At 42.0% G+C, this 14,688-nt stretch overlaps 1 pseudogene; it reads left to right on the forward strand.

Annotated features, from left to right (window-relative positions):
* The first annotated feature begins 1,108 nt into the window (after positions 1-1,108).
* Positions 1,109-12,698, forward strand: LOC109465500 (annotated as a pseudogene).
* Positions 12,699-14,688: the final 1,990 nt, after the last annotated feature.

The raw sequence follows: 14,688 nt of genomic DNA on the forward strand, positions 1-14,688 counted from the left end.
CTATGTACAGAAAAATGCAGGTGTCAGCAAAAAACAGAAGATCATTAAATCTACAGAAGTTTTAATGAGGTGTCTCTTATCTTCTCGCGATCTAATGGTGGGTGTGGCTTGTTGTGGCAATCTCCCATTGCCTGGTGGGTTAATAAGACCTGTATAATCACCATGTTTGAATAAAGTCATAAAACAGTTAATCTATAAAGTATAGCCAAGGACATTAGTCACATTACACAGAAATGTCTTTGCTATAGCCTACAATTTTATGGACTTCGTCATGTGCGTTCAACATGCTGAAAATAGAAACAAGCTAATCCAGTCCAACCTACACAGAAAATGTGTGATATAGTTTTTTTTCTCACCCCATCCATTGGTTGAGAGTGGGCGTGCGTTTCGAGACACTTGGTTTGATTAACTTTAATGAACCGAAAAAAATAATTGAGTGGCGTACAGCGTATCTAATTAGCATTTCTGTTCATGTTGATATGCTAGGAAACACGAACTAGACGAACGAACTTTTGTCTTGTTCTGAAACCTTTTTACAAACTACCCAACTCGCCGAACTGCCCCTACAAGTAGATAAAGGCTACATTGATTACAACTGTAGCTTCGGGCGATGGTAAACTGTTTATCCGGTACAACACACGAGTCGAAAAAAAAAACTTTACTTTATCCTGACCCGTCCTAACGACCAGAGATCCTGTAACAGGGTAAATGTCTGGAGTTGTTTCCTTGGCGGTGTGTTTAGCAACAAGATCTGCCGAACGTTGTACTTGAGTTTGCATTGCTTGAATGGGAGCCGCGGCGATATATTTTGTTTGGAGAACGCAGGGGTTTTCAGTAGCCCGCAGGGGAAATGGTCGAAGTAACCAAATAGGGGTAATTGTTTGTCTATTGGAACAGTTCATTTTGCTTTAGGGGGGTTAAAATCTTAATTTGTTTTAAGAGTACATTGAAGATATATAAACTGACAGGTTACTACCTGTATTTACTCGTAAGTGCGCTGCAAATATGCATGTGGCTATTATAAATATACTTAAGCTACAAAAATGTTCATATCAAAGATCAGTTTACTCGTGAAATTCTAAACGCCCCCATATTTCTGAATCGATACGCCCCACAAGATGTTTTGCAACTCAGAAAGGCCCTGGGTGGCGTGTTTACTGCGACCTCTCTTAGTTGCTACGACCGCGACCACGGCTTCATTCAGTCTTCATTTCTGGGTAAAAGCCGTTTATTATTCCCCATCAGTCACCCATGTAGACTAGCGATGTCGTCCTGCGGGGACCCATGACAGAGAGCATGTGCCAGAGCGATGTGGTGCACGGGTTCGCGGTGTACCGGGACCGGGAGCTCTCAGCAACCTCCTGCAGACTGAGGACGACCTCGACCAGTTGCACGCTTCACGGGCGAAGGACGCGGACGCCTTCTGCGGGTGGATCCCGGACCCGCGCGCGCCCCAGCGCCGCCCTAAGGACAGCCCCAACAACAAACCCCCGCCCAAACGGCTCAGGAGCACCAAGGAGAGAAGACTCAGCCAGCAGAACCTCCGTGCGACCTACGAATTTCGACACTATCGCGACATCGGGCGCTACATTCAACAGTACCGGAGAGAACACTCCTGCACCGTGGCCCCTCGGGACACCAACCCTGACTTCACCTCGGACGCTCTGGTAGCACTTCTCAGAAAGACAGACTCACAGAAGTCCTACTTAATACCCCGAACAAGGGTCCAAGACATCCCGGGTTGTTCCTTAGAGCCGCCGAAGTTGGGAGTCCTCCGCAGAGCCGTTACGGGCACGTCCAGAGACTGGCATTCCTTCTCGGGTTCATCAGTATCCCGCCCGGTCACCGAGGAAGCGCTAACAACCAGCCATTCACCGCCTCAACTTTCACAACAAATTCCAGCCAGGGGGCCGGAAAGGGTGGTGGCCGGTTCTGGGGACGCTAGCCCGGCCGGCTGCGGCCTTATCCACTTCACCTCCCAGAGCCGACCGAGCACGGCAACCACGGAGAGCCGAGAGTCGGGGTCGAGCTCCAACAGTAACTCCAAATCCCTCCCGAACCCAGGAACACTCACTCTAGCGTTTAGCATCAACGGAAACTCAACCAGGCAGCAACAACAACGACCGCCTTCAACCGCTGCTACTGCTAACACTAGTAGTAACCGACCCGCCAAACCTCAATACACATCCATAGTGAGGTAAGTGTGGCAGAAGTAATCGTGAGTTTTGGAACCGCCCTTATCAAACCACTTGGGCAGTTCTTGAGACATACCTTTGTTGCGCGGACACGAAAATATGACCACGGCAGTCAATAACCACAGCACGGTAATCAGTAAAGTTGAAAAAGTTGCCGAAAGACTCATCTTTAGAATTGTATCTTATGTTTGCAGTTTGTGTGTCTATTTTAAACATCGCTGTTATTGTATTCTTGTGTCTCACGGGTCTAAATATAGGACGAAAACGCGGGCATTCAGTGGCGGTATTCAGTATAATTGCCTTGGACGATGTTCCCGCCCGTAGGCCCCCATACTTCGGCAATCGAGATGTCTTTGTTATTTCCGATGCTATTCCGCTGGTATTTTAAAACCTTACGGTAGCAAACGACGTTGTACTACTATATTGTGTTATCTGTAAGCTGAGATTACTCTTACAACGTTGTTTTCTTTCTCTACAAAAATTCTCTCGAGCACTCAAACGCCCCAAAATCCCCACAAATTCCCCCAACGTGTCAGTATGGTGACGAGGTGCACACTTTGCATTATTCATGAAAAATCCTTTATCGCTGTAAGAAGACGTAATCCAGATGACAGATGTTTACAGAAACATTTTATATAAGGAATTCACAACTAAATTTTCACATCGAAATGATTTAATTGACGAACTAAAAGTGGCGAAATTCCGTGAAAGATTTGCAGTCAAATTAGTGGCTTAGAGCAAGTAACCTCCTTGCTTCGAGCGTGCTTTCGCATTTTATATTTCTAGTGATTTAAATGCTTACAAAATACTCCTTGTCGTTGTAAAACAAGAAGCTGAGGTGTAAAATGTCAGAACAGAGGGAGATTCCATAAATTTTAGTCCCGCAGAAGTCTTTTTCCTATTGAACCGGCACGTTTTGTTGATGTTTCCTCGCTTGTATCAGCTGGAAGCTGTCAATAAATTCAAGAATGTCGCGAAAGAATGCAAACAGAAGTCCCGCGGGGCAGAATGTTAGCAATCTGGTGGTTCTTGTCACCGCGTTCCTAAAAACTTTTCTCGTATCGCTCAAATTAAACTGTAAAGAGTGAACATGTATTTACAATAGAAAGTGCAGCTACAGTTTGCAACGTTATACAAAGCAGATAATAGTGCTATAATTGAGTAAATAAAATTGAGTTTTTGCCATCTGATGAACAGCTGTAAATGGTCATTAACACCTAGTTGAAAATGCATGAAATTGGTGTAAAACAAGAACCGTTCCTTTCAAATTACTTTCTCTGAATCAAATGAAACGAAACATTCCTCCATTAGATCCAGTATTACATTTTTTATTATACCTAATTACGTTGCAGTATGTACGTGTGTGTTCTTTTGCAAGATTATAAAGAATGCCACATTGTATGCGGTGTCCTAAAGTTGAGGGTTACTTTCAAAAAGCAAAAAGTTGCAATATCGGTTTACGACGTTACGTAGATATTGCACTAATTTGCTTTTGAAAGTGGTACCTACCACTCATCGGTTTGTCTTTACTCCTGAATCTAGGTTAGCATCAGTATCATGTGTTGTCCGTATTGTCACCTACTTGTAACCCTTTTGAAAGATACAAGTAAAACATTAATCATAAGAACAAGCATCTCAAAACACTATAACAGTATAAGGAATGCGTGTAATCTGGCGTACGACTAGAACTAATTATGTCGATTTCAATCATATTGGGTTCATTTCGCTCAAACTTTTTTTAAAAAGTAACGGAATCTTCTCCGGTGTCCAATGATCGTCGAGAAGAGTAAACTTAATTCCAGTCCTTTGTACGTTTTGTTTGTGGATAACAGTAATGAATAGATGGTTTATTTAACTTGAGTGAGGAGTGGGGTACTATCCCGATAGTACACAGTAGTTGCTTAGCGAGTTGTTTGTTGTGTACTCGGTACTAGTAGATGTGGATTAGTCAATAAGTACTTTCTTTAGTATTCTAGCCTGGTAACCATTCAGGCTCCGGCCGGCTTTACGGACCCCGTGAGCATAGGACATTTTTTTTGACAGCTGGGCTGGCATTCCTGATTTCTTACTGAGTCCTAGGCGAATAACTAGTAATTACCTTCGCCAAGAAGGTTATGTTTTCGTAGGCGTTCGTGTGTGTGTCTGTCTGTCTGTCTGTCTGTCTGTCTGTAAACACGATAACTTGAGAAGGCTTAAATGGACTGACTTCATATTTGGTAGGTGGGTAGGTCTTGATGAGACCTCGAAATGATTAGATTTTGGGCCCCCTGGCGGCTTCTTATGGTACTGCAGCTGAACTTCCGGTTTTGATATCTCGTGATCTGGACCTGCTAGGGTCACGAAATTTGGATGGTAGGTAGCTCTTGTGCTGGGGAATAAGTGACATAGGTTTGGGCCCCCTATCGGCTTGCTCAGGAACTGCAGGGCCATTTCTTTGAAAATATTCATAAGAGGATAACTCAAGAATCGGTGGACGGATCATCATGATTTTTGTTATGTAAGTAGCTTAAGTGATGCTTGACATAATTATGCGACAATTATGCAAATCTGGACGTAATTTGCATAATTAATGAGGAAATTCGGTAAATCAGCTGCATTACATTATAGGACTATTCAAGCTTGAGACATATGTAATTGACAACGAGAAAAACACAGGCAGATATTAATTATGTAAATTAACACTTAATTTGCATAATTAATGAGAAAATGTTATAATTCCATAATGGTAACTGCCTGGAATTTCATACTTAGTGTATTTGCAAGTTAAGTGAATGTGAACATCATTAAACATAATTTATTCAAATAAGGACCTCATTTGCATAATTTATGAGGTAATGATAGAATGGCTTTCTTTTTTAAGATAAGGCTGTCTTTTATGGATAATATGATCAACTCATATAATTCATGCAAATGAGGATCCTATTTGCATAATCAGGAGGAATAATCTTTACTTTGTCATAAAGATTAACATCATTTGGCGAAGGTATGAGATCGTGGGACTCTAGTTACTAGTAAAACTGACCCGTAAAAAAACCCGTACGCTATTAAATAACACTCCCAGCCCAGCACCCAAAGAACCGAAGAGATACCGGGGAGCCTACAAGGATATTGCTGCATGCTGCCAGGCTACACGTACATACAGTGGCTTTCGGTGTATCAGGCTTACTCTATCTCAAAGCAAATGATGTAAGGCAAATATCCCAAGATTGTTTTTTCACAAACGGCCGTACCAAACCAGACACTGGAAGTAGAAAAAAAATGTAGCGCAATTCCGTTTCAAAAGGTGGCCGTTCGTAACATTACAATTTTGCCTTTCGACATCTGTTTGAAAAGTAATTTAACAGACACGGCAGTCGTAAAAAAAACGTAATAACTAAACATCTGCGCTTTCTTTCCGACGAAAAAACCCCCAAACTTGAGTGTCCTTGGGTCGTCCTTGACGGCAGTTGTTTTCCATCAGCTGTAGAAGGTTCTCTTCCTCAGACCGGAAGCTCTTTCCCCAAAAGAATACTCACAACATGTTGACGTCATCTCAGCTAAAAGTCGTCTGCAAACTTCGTCAATGACCAAATCCAGCCACCGTACTTCCCCGAATTATTGCACTAGTGAGATATTGACGTCTGTATCTATACGTTAAACGTCTTGATTGTATCAAGGACTTACTTGTATCTCCAAGTTGAAAATCAATATTTTTTTTTCAATTCTGGAAAATGCACGATTTTCAGTGACGATTGCAGTAGGGAATGTATAATAGTAGTGGTAGTTAGGAAAGCTTGAAATATGCTAGTTTTCAAGTAGTTAGAGGACAAGTAATACATGTAACTATATCAACGGGGTGACGGTCTTACTAGTATTTGATTGCCTCCCTAGATACGTATGTACAATACATTGTGTTGTACCAAGGACCTCCTTGGTTGTACCTACATGTATCTTTGAGAAAATGTTTGTTTTCTCCTTTTACAAACACAACCATTTAGCTCAGCTTGTTTACCGTTGACCAAAGCCGCCGTGGTCTTTATTGATTCTGTCCGAAGAACAAACTTGACTGACAATGGCCCGAAAACCTGAATACGCCGTATATATATAACTGCACAAACGAAAACAAAAAAGAGACGCTCTTGTCGCTGAACTCTGCCCTAAACTAACTAATTGCATAATAAATGTAACGTTACTGTTTCTTTTGAGACTGTTTTTATAATGCCACAATCAAGCCTGGTTAGTGTTTGACTACTGAAATGTACCGAAATTTGTGTTCCGAAGATCCCTTCAAAACCTGTGTAGTTTGACCCCCCCCTCCCTGTGCAATTCAGTGACGAGACCCCCCTCCCCCCTGCACGAGCTGATTTTTACACCTAGCGTTTCTCTCTACAAACTAAAATAGTACAATAAGAATGACGCGTATGCTTCAGTGTGTCCTCAGGGAGGCCAAGATATGACCTCACAAAATAGGGACAAATACTTCTTCGCTTATCGCTTGTAGTGTGGCATCTTTTCAGTCAAATTGTCACGAAATACTTGTACGTTTGATTGCATGTCTAGCGTTAGCAAGCTACGTTACCTTTGTGGTCTGTTTGTTGCTATTTTACAAGGCAATGTTTTCTGTTTGAGAGTCAACGTTGTTCTGAAATAGTTTTTATGGTGGTCTTGTTGTTTACATTGTAACAAACTGTAATAAATTGGGGGGTTGAATAGATCTATAGCTACCGAGTTTGGAACACAGAATCCTTTTAGTTGCCGAGTATTCATTCCCTTACAATGTTACTGAAACAACAAGTGAAGAGTAGGTTTGAATTTCCATGTATTTTGAAACGCTACAAAAGTTGCGCTTTTAATGGCTGACATTGTTCCAACTAGCGGTCCGCCTGAAAAATCACAAAAATGAAATCTTTTCTGGCATCCAATGCGATTTCAGGGCAGCAAAACTGGAAATATTCTGAAAACGCAATCTTTGTGATATTGGCACATACTGCTTCATATAAGCACATTTGAATCAGAATTTCATACTTTGAGCATTTAAAACTGCAGAAATAAGCCCCGAGATAAGTCCTCAAATGACTAGAATATTGGCTTTGAAAAATCTGGTTTCCACGGCCAAAAAACTGTATTGGATGCCTTTAAAAAGCTGGGCGGGTTGAGGTGACGGGTAGACGGGTGATGGATGTGTTGGGCTCGGTTCGGGACGGCCAGGGGCACCGGCGGAGAGACGCATTCCTGACCCCGCAGCTAATTTAAACAGTCGTTCAAGGTCGCACGTCACCAACCGTCGCGTTCCAACCAGGGTGCTGATGGGATATGCTGAAATAGACAGCTCAGCTGGACTTTTGAACGGTGGAATTTTTCCGTGAAAAAAAAAGAAGAAAGAAATAGAGAAAACTCATCACGATATAAGAATTCCCTTCCGTGATTACGTGTGCAGATATGCTTTGTTTAAAACAATGTGCCACTCACTATATCATCAATTTAGGGCGAAACCTATGAGCTAGCCAAAATATTTCGTATTGTCCAAGCAGTGTTTTTTAAATTATTTTTGGCGTGTTTTTAGGCTTTTTTTAAATACCAGTAACCCAAACCTCTGCTTGGAGAGTAAGTTTTTCGGAGAGACAGTAGAAAGGTTTGTTTCTGGACGCTGTTATATTTGGCAAACCTCCATCGTCCCCCTGTGGAAGGAATGCTTTCCGGTTTACATCAGAGCCGAAACACGCCGGAACAGACGCAGCGGTTGGCTAATGTCTACCGTAAAGGCTTATTTGCAAACGTGGTATACCGTAGAACGCAAAACTGTAGTGTATATCGATAATCATAAAAAAATGTAGAGAAAAAGGCCTTCCAGAAGTAATCTCAAAGCAGAAGTTAGGAGCCAAAATCTTAATGTTTCTCTCGTTTCTGGTACAGACTGCTTTCTTGACAAAAAAGGGGAGTCTTTTCACCTTCCAACATCTGCTTGGAGATTAGTGTGTACGTGTCCATCTCGTGGTCAGACCTACTAGGTCAGACCGGAAGTTTGAGTGACCCCTGCCAGGACGGGTGTTTGTTGTGTGAACTGGAGCGTGATGGGTGGTCAAATATGTCAACTGGACTGCATCTAATCGTCAAGCAGATGTATGGAGGAAATGTGGCAGAACGTTTTCTGGCTGCCACACCTCTCCCAGCAGAACGGGGCTACATGTACCAGAAACGTTCATTCCTTCCATGACTGCTTGTGCCGAACACAAACGATCGAAGTGTATCAGTAAGGAAATAAAAACACAACACAGTAGATATGGGAAAAACGTAAACTAAAAAAAAGATATATAATATAATATTCCCCTTGTTTTGCAATGAAAAAGATTGTCCGTCCGTCAGAAACGCCCCCACGAATAATATCCAAGGCAGTATCCTTTGGCCACACTCCTCTATGGATACAGCCTTGCCACCGTATGATCTGCTTGGAGATTACTCACAAAGCTCTTCCCCACTGTTCTTAGTTGAACTTGAACCATGGTTGAACCGTACGTTCTGAGAGACAACCCTTTGTTTCAGGAGCGATCCCGGCGCGGACTCCAAACAGGGTGATGTGCCGTCTGTGTCAGACATGAGCGCCACGGGAATCAACATCATGGCCATGGACAGACAGGTGAGAGGTTGTGCACATCTAGCCTCCACCAGGCTTCGGGAGACGGCTGGAAAGAGTAGAAATCGGTCAAATAGAGAGATATTAAACATGCCGAGGGGGTTGATCCGCTCTACAGGGTACGTTTTACCGCAAAACGCACTCTCTAGCGGACCAACTACCTCGGCATGTTACCTCTTCATTTGATGAGTTTTACTCTTTCCAGCCGTCTCCCGAAGCCTGGTAGAGACTAGTGTACATCATGTGTACGTGGGCTGGAGTTTTGTTACTACTTCGTGTAACTTAATTTAGGTCTAATTTAGGTCTCCGGATCCACTAGACTAACAACGATGACTGAAAAACAGCAAAATTTAGCCAAATAGGGAGAATAATTCGCCCGGAGAGTTTGGCCAAAAAGCGTCATACTCATAAGCATTGTAAGAATGAGATGAGTCAAGGGAAAAGAATTTCAGTGTTTGCCAAGCTAGGTGACTTTTCACAGAGGAAGCGACTTCTGTTACAAACAGGATATATGTGCTCATCTTTATTTGTCATCGCTAACCAGGTTATGTACGTTTTGTCGACGTCTTGCGTCTTGTCAAATATGTCAGTGTTTTTGTCACGTCACTTTTGCAGCTGGACACTTGGCAGGCCTTTGCTCCCTTACCTGCAGTACCAGACCCACGCAGTAGGAGCGTCCCTGTACCGTCCCGGATACCCAAACAGATCCACCCAAGACTTCGTTATACCATAGAAGCGAACCGGCGGCGGGCCACTCCCCTGCACCTAGCCCCTCTGTCCCCGCGTGTCCACCCGAGTGTCGCTGCCAGGGAGATGCTCGACCCGGAACTCAGGGTCTTGCGTGGTTTCGCGCCCAAAATGGCGCCAGGTGGCCTGCAGGTGTTTTGACGTTGAACCGTCTGTTCTGTCTACAGGTGCGCAGGTGGTTGGGTGTCTTACTGCACGGAGAGCGCATGCTTGTACTCACAATGCAAAACTTTTGAGATGTAGCGCATGAACTATTTATAGGAAGGCTTTGTCTTTCTTTCTTTTGGTGGATGGAATTCTGAACTGATGCACGTTTCTTTTACCCTTATGTATGCTTTCAAAGTACGCCACTGTTGCCTGCAAGCTTTTCAACGTTTTAGACACGCCACTTGCTCCCTGGTAGCTAAGCATATAACTTCAACAGTAGAGCGTTTTCTCTCACTTTCCAAATATGACGGCCATCTTGGTGGCCTTATTTGCATTTCCAAGCATACACAGCATTTTTGGGTTTTATCGGCAATGTTTTAAGTATTCCTCGGATAGTCTCCTTTTAAGCTATAGGCAATAGATAGTGGTTATTTAAACTCAGACCTCAAAAAATACGAAAACGCTCGAGCTGTTACTCAATGGAATGCTAATGAGGACACCAACATGGCGGCTGACACGGCGATGACGTCATGTGAAAACAACCCTCACCGTTGATGACTTCTCTCCACAGATATGGCACGACAAGAAGGGCCGCGGATACCTCAGCTTCGCAGCCCCCATCCGTAAATGATCCATCCCTGTTTGGTTTTGTCACTCTGTGTGAGTTTTGCGTCCTTCTGTGTGTCCACGTTTTCAAACAGGGGTCACACTTGCACGACGATTGTACTAATGCATGCAGAATGCAGTCTCCAAGCAAATGTAGGGTCCTGGTCGATGTTTTATGCGTTAGCTATAGGGGGAAGCAAAGAAAGAAAACAGCGGGCCTCTAAAAGAAAGACGTATAAAAATCTTAAAGAATGCATCGAACACTGACCCGGACCCTACATCTTGGAGATTATGCACTTTCCAACTTTTTTTCAGCACTTAAATGCACGTCTTTATTTTAATGCATGGTAGTCTTCCTGATATATCTTGATACTGAAATGTTTGCGTAACGAAACACGTGAAAAAGCCACATTTTGAAATTGTAACTTTATGTCTTTTTCTATGTTTTGTTCAGGATTTTTTGGAGCATCTAGAAAACTTCACCTGGCGAGAGAAGTTAAAACTGCTGAGCCTGCAGGAACAGCGGCCGCTGGGAGCGTGGTTCCGCCAGCGGGGACAACAACAACCCGCCAAACCGCCCGACACCGCCCGCGAAAAGACACCCGAGAAGAACAAGAGACGAGCGGAAAGGAATTCGCAGCGCTTCAAATGCCTCGCTCTGGACCCTGACAACGCTGTCATGGACCACTGGGAGGGAGATCGACACCAGAAGGAGAGGCACGCGCAGCTCAACCAGAAATCGCTAGGTGTCGTTTTGTTCAAGAAGTCACTGCTCCCCGAGAGGGACGTGAGAAAGAGACTGTTGTTTAACGCGAAGGGAGGAGGGTGGAAGACCTACGCGGCTTCCAACCTGAAGCCAAATCCTGTAGAAGGGTATCAGATACCCGATGACATATCGGCGGTGACGCAAGGGGTCGCTGATGCACGGGACACCAAAAGGCTGACTGAGATGGTGTCGATCAAGACACGGAAAGAACAACTCAAGTCGCCCGGCAAAACGGCACCGTTCTAAGGAAACCCAGAAAAATCGCCTTAAGAGAACAAAGCTTGTCTCCCAATGTAAAGCCATATATAACAGGACACAGACATCGAACATATTTGCTGGGAAACCATGGATTTGCCATCAGTACTTCTCGTGTTTAGACTAAGAGGAAAACATTAATTATCTGACCAAATCCGTCCGTTTATTTTAACGTCTATCTCGGGGATTTTACCGTCCGTCCTATATACTGTAAGTTCTCGAAATGACATTGTGTTGATCCATGAAGAAAGGAACGAAAGGCCATATCAATTTGTATTGCGAGAAACGCGCCATAGCTACTGAAAACGGTGAACAAAAATTATACTCCAGAACCGCCTACTACGGATAACTGTACGCTCAAAAGAAAGGCAAGCATGTAACTTATTTTCCGTCCACTAGATTGTAATGTTTTGAACTAGGCATCGGCACTTAATGTATTTCAACGTTTAAATCGTTTTCGAGAGCAAAGAATCCAAGTCCATACAATTGCTCGTAAACCAGTGGTGAACTGCCACTCGAGTAAGGCATATATTTGGTGCTGTTCCAGGGAGTTCAGTAGTCCCTTAAATGGTTTTCCCAGCCGCTTTCTTAATATGGACAACATGATACCTGAAGTGACTTCCATCCATGACAGAACGCCATATTGCAAAGCCACGAAACAAAAGCCATACCATGACAACAGGTTATCTAGACTGAACGACGTGTTTCTTGTTATTGTTACGACATACATTGTGTTTCATAAATACGCTGGAGCTTACATTTATATTACTCGAATATTTGTGAGTATATCTAAATATATATAACAAATGTGAACAATATACTTGTGTGTATCGATATAGCCTCAAAGGCATTGTTTATATGCGTTGTTTGTTTGCATCATGGGAATTATATTATCTTTTTTCGTCCAATGGTGGGGTCGGTAACATCATTACCGGAAAAGTATTTTGTGTACATAGAGGAAACTTCGAAATTGTTTTCGGATACGGAACGCTATTTTAGACGAATTATGACACAAAAACTATTGTACAATGTACTTCCAGGTACAGCAGTAAGTTTTGTTGGATACAGCTTATTTTTTGACGTTTATAAAGTTAGACATGAACAATTGTACGATCATGTGCTAACACGCATTTTCTACTGTATCTAGTGTGTAGTTTGTTGTGTTTTTGTAAGTATGAGTTGAATCTTGTACTGTATATGAACCTGAGAGGAACCCAGGACCAGCCATTGTCATGACATGAAATACAGAGGATATATATTTTTCTTCTTCTAAAACTGTAAATGAATGCTGCAGTGAGATATTTATATATTGCGGGAATTAAAAATGGCCTTAGATACTAGAACTCTTGTGTTTAAGTGTTGTGATCTTTTTTCGAAGGTACAAATGTAGACGTAAGCTCGTGGGCGCCGGCTGACACGCATGTCTTGCCAATAACATTTTACCCAACAACTTTTCATTTGAATTACACTTGCAAGATTAACGTTTGATTTTTCTAGTAAATAGACTACAACTACCACATTTGTACTGGCTACAAAATATGGGAAAACGGAAAAATACCGGTACTGCTTTTTATAAAACAAAGTAGTCAACATACCACATTAATACAATTCTCACCATTCTGGGTAACATGAAAGTATTTATTACGTTCTTACATCCACACATCCCTTTGTGTGTTGATTCTTGAGTAAAAGTGTGTATCAGCTATGGGACTGGTTTATTGTCCTGTGTCTACCATAATAACATCATATTGGCAGTGAAATAATTAACCTTAGTTATAATGCATGTCCCACAGTTAACTTTGGTATGTGTGCTTATTTTCGGTTCACTAACAGACACAAACATCAACATACAATAGATTGACTGGTTCTACATGTTATTACAATCAATATTTACAATTCATCCTATTTACTTGGATGGACCAAGACCTATAGTGAGATAGGTGTTGGTTGTCGTTTTTCCATGTTTTGGATAGTCAAAATAGCCGTAAAAACACTTAGGTATTCGGAATAATCTTGCAGCTAGCCTGAAATGGATTATGCGAATGGCAATACGTTTACTACAAGTAGACAAGTGTGGACATTATATATTACAAGAGGCAGCAGCAAATCTAGATGTTGAGTGTGGAAAGTGCAATTCAGTGGGTCTGGAGCTAACCTGGGATATTTATCATTTTTCAACCCCTTAAACCATCTGCATTTTGATAGGAAAACCTTAATTGAGTAACTCTCAGTTGGCCATGAATCAGAATATTGCACTCAAAAAGTGAGAAGTCTTCTACTTACTTAACTCCACATACATGTAAAAAAACACTAGAATATACAAAAAGGAATGTATGAGCATGACAATGATTCAATAACATAGATCTACAAATCATCACAGAGGATAGGCAATTTTCTACAGAGCAATCACAAAGCAATATCTTTTGCTCTCTTTCCAGATATACTTTCATATAGGATAGGATAGAAGGACAAAACTTGTAAATTAATGGTTCTTATTCACTACATTGAGGTCTCAGGTCTTGTTCCCTTTTATACGAAACTTATAATACATGTACATGTATTTGTCAGTCTATAATAATATGTAATACATGTATCTGTCAGTCTAATGACTAACTTTTACTTCGTCTATATTCGTCTGATATCATTCACATTTAAACCATTTTAGGATAAATAATAGTTTAGTAGAAAGAAACCACACTGAGGCAAGTACGCTGGGAATGAGATTCCATGACAGTAGTGCTCTGGGAACAAGACCATCTAGCAATCTGACCAATGGCGCAACAGAATACCGCATACATTAACATCTGACCTGACAGTACATACACCTACTTCTAAAGAAGGCAAAAGTATTTGCCAGGAATCAAATTTTGTTGCACTTAGCTTGACAAAGTTTCATTATATTGCAGAAAAGCATTTGTATATACAAACACTTTGCACAGCATTTGGCTATTGGCAATAAGGAAGTCTATCACAGTTACATTGCACATGAAGGTATATACATACAATAAGTTCAACATTTTTGACTTCATACTACAAGAAACAGCTGGGGATTATCATTTGTAAATATAGTACTTACACTCATTCTGATTGGTCAATCCATCCAGTCTATTGCCTCAGTCACGTTTCCAAACCAGCGCCCAGTTGGGTAGTTTGTTGACAGACATTTTTAATCACTTTCAAGCAGGGCCCCATGGGATTCCCAATGGCTGCTGCACTATTTCTGGGCTAGAGTGAGTCCTCAGCTGATTTCAATTTAGTTTTAACCCTTGTCCTGCTGGCATTTTTTACACAATATTTTTCAATACTTTTATGTCTTAATCAGGTCATAGACCCCTGACTTTTTTTGCCCTGCAGTGGCATAG

Source organism: Branchiostoma belcheri, unplaced genomic scaffold (genome assembly GCF_001625305.1).
Source record: "Branchiostoma belcheri isolate BF01 breed outbred unplaced genomic scaffold, Haploidv18h27 scaffold151, whole genome shotgun sequence".
Lineage (NCBI taxonomy): Eukaryota > Metazoa > Chordata > Leptocardii > Amphioxiformes > Branchiostomatidae > Branchiostoma > Branchiostoma belcheri.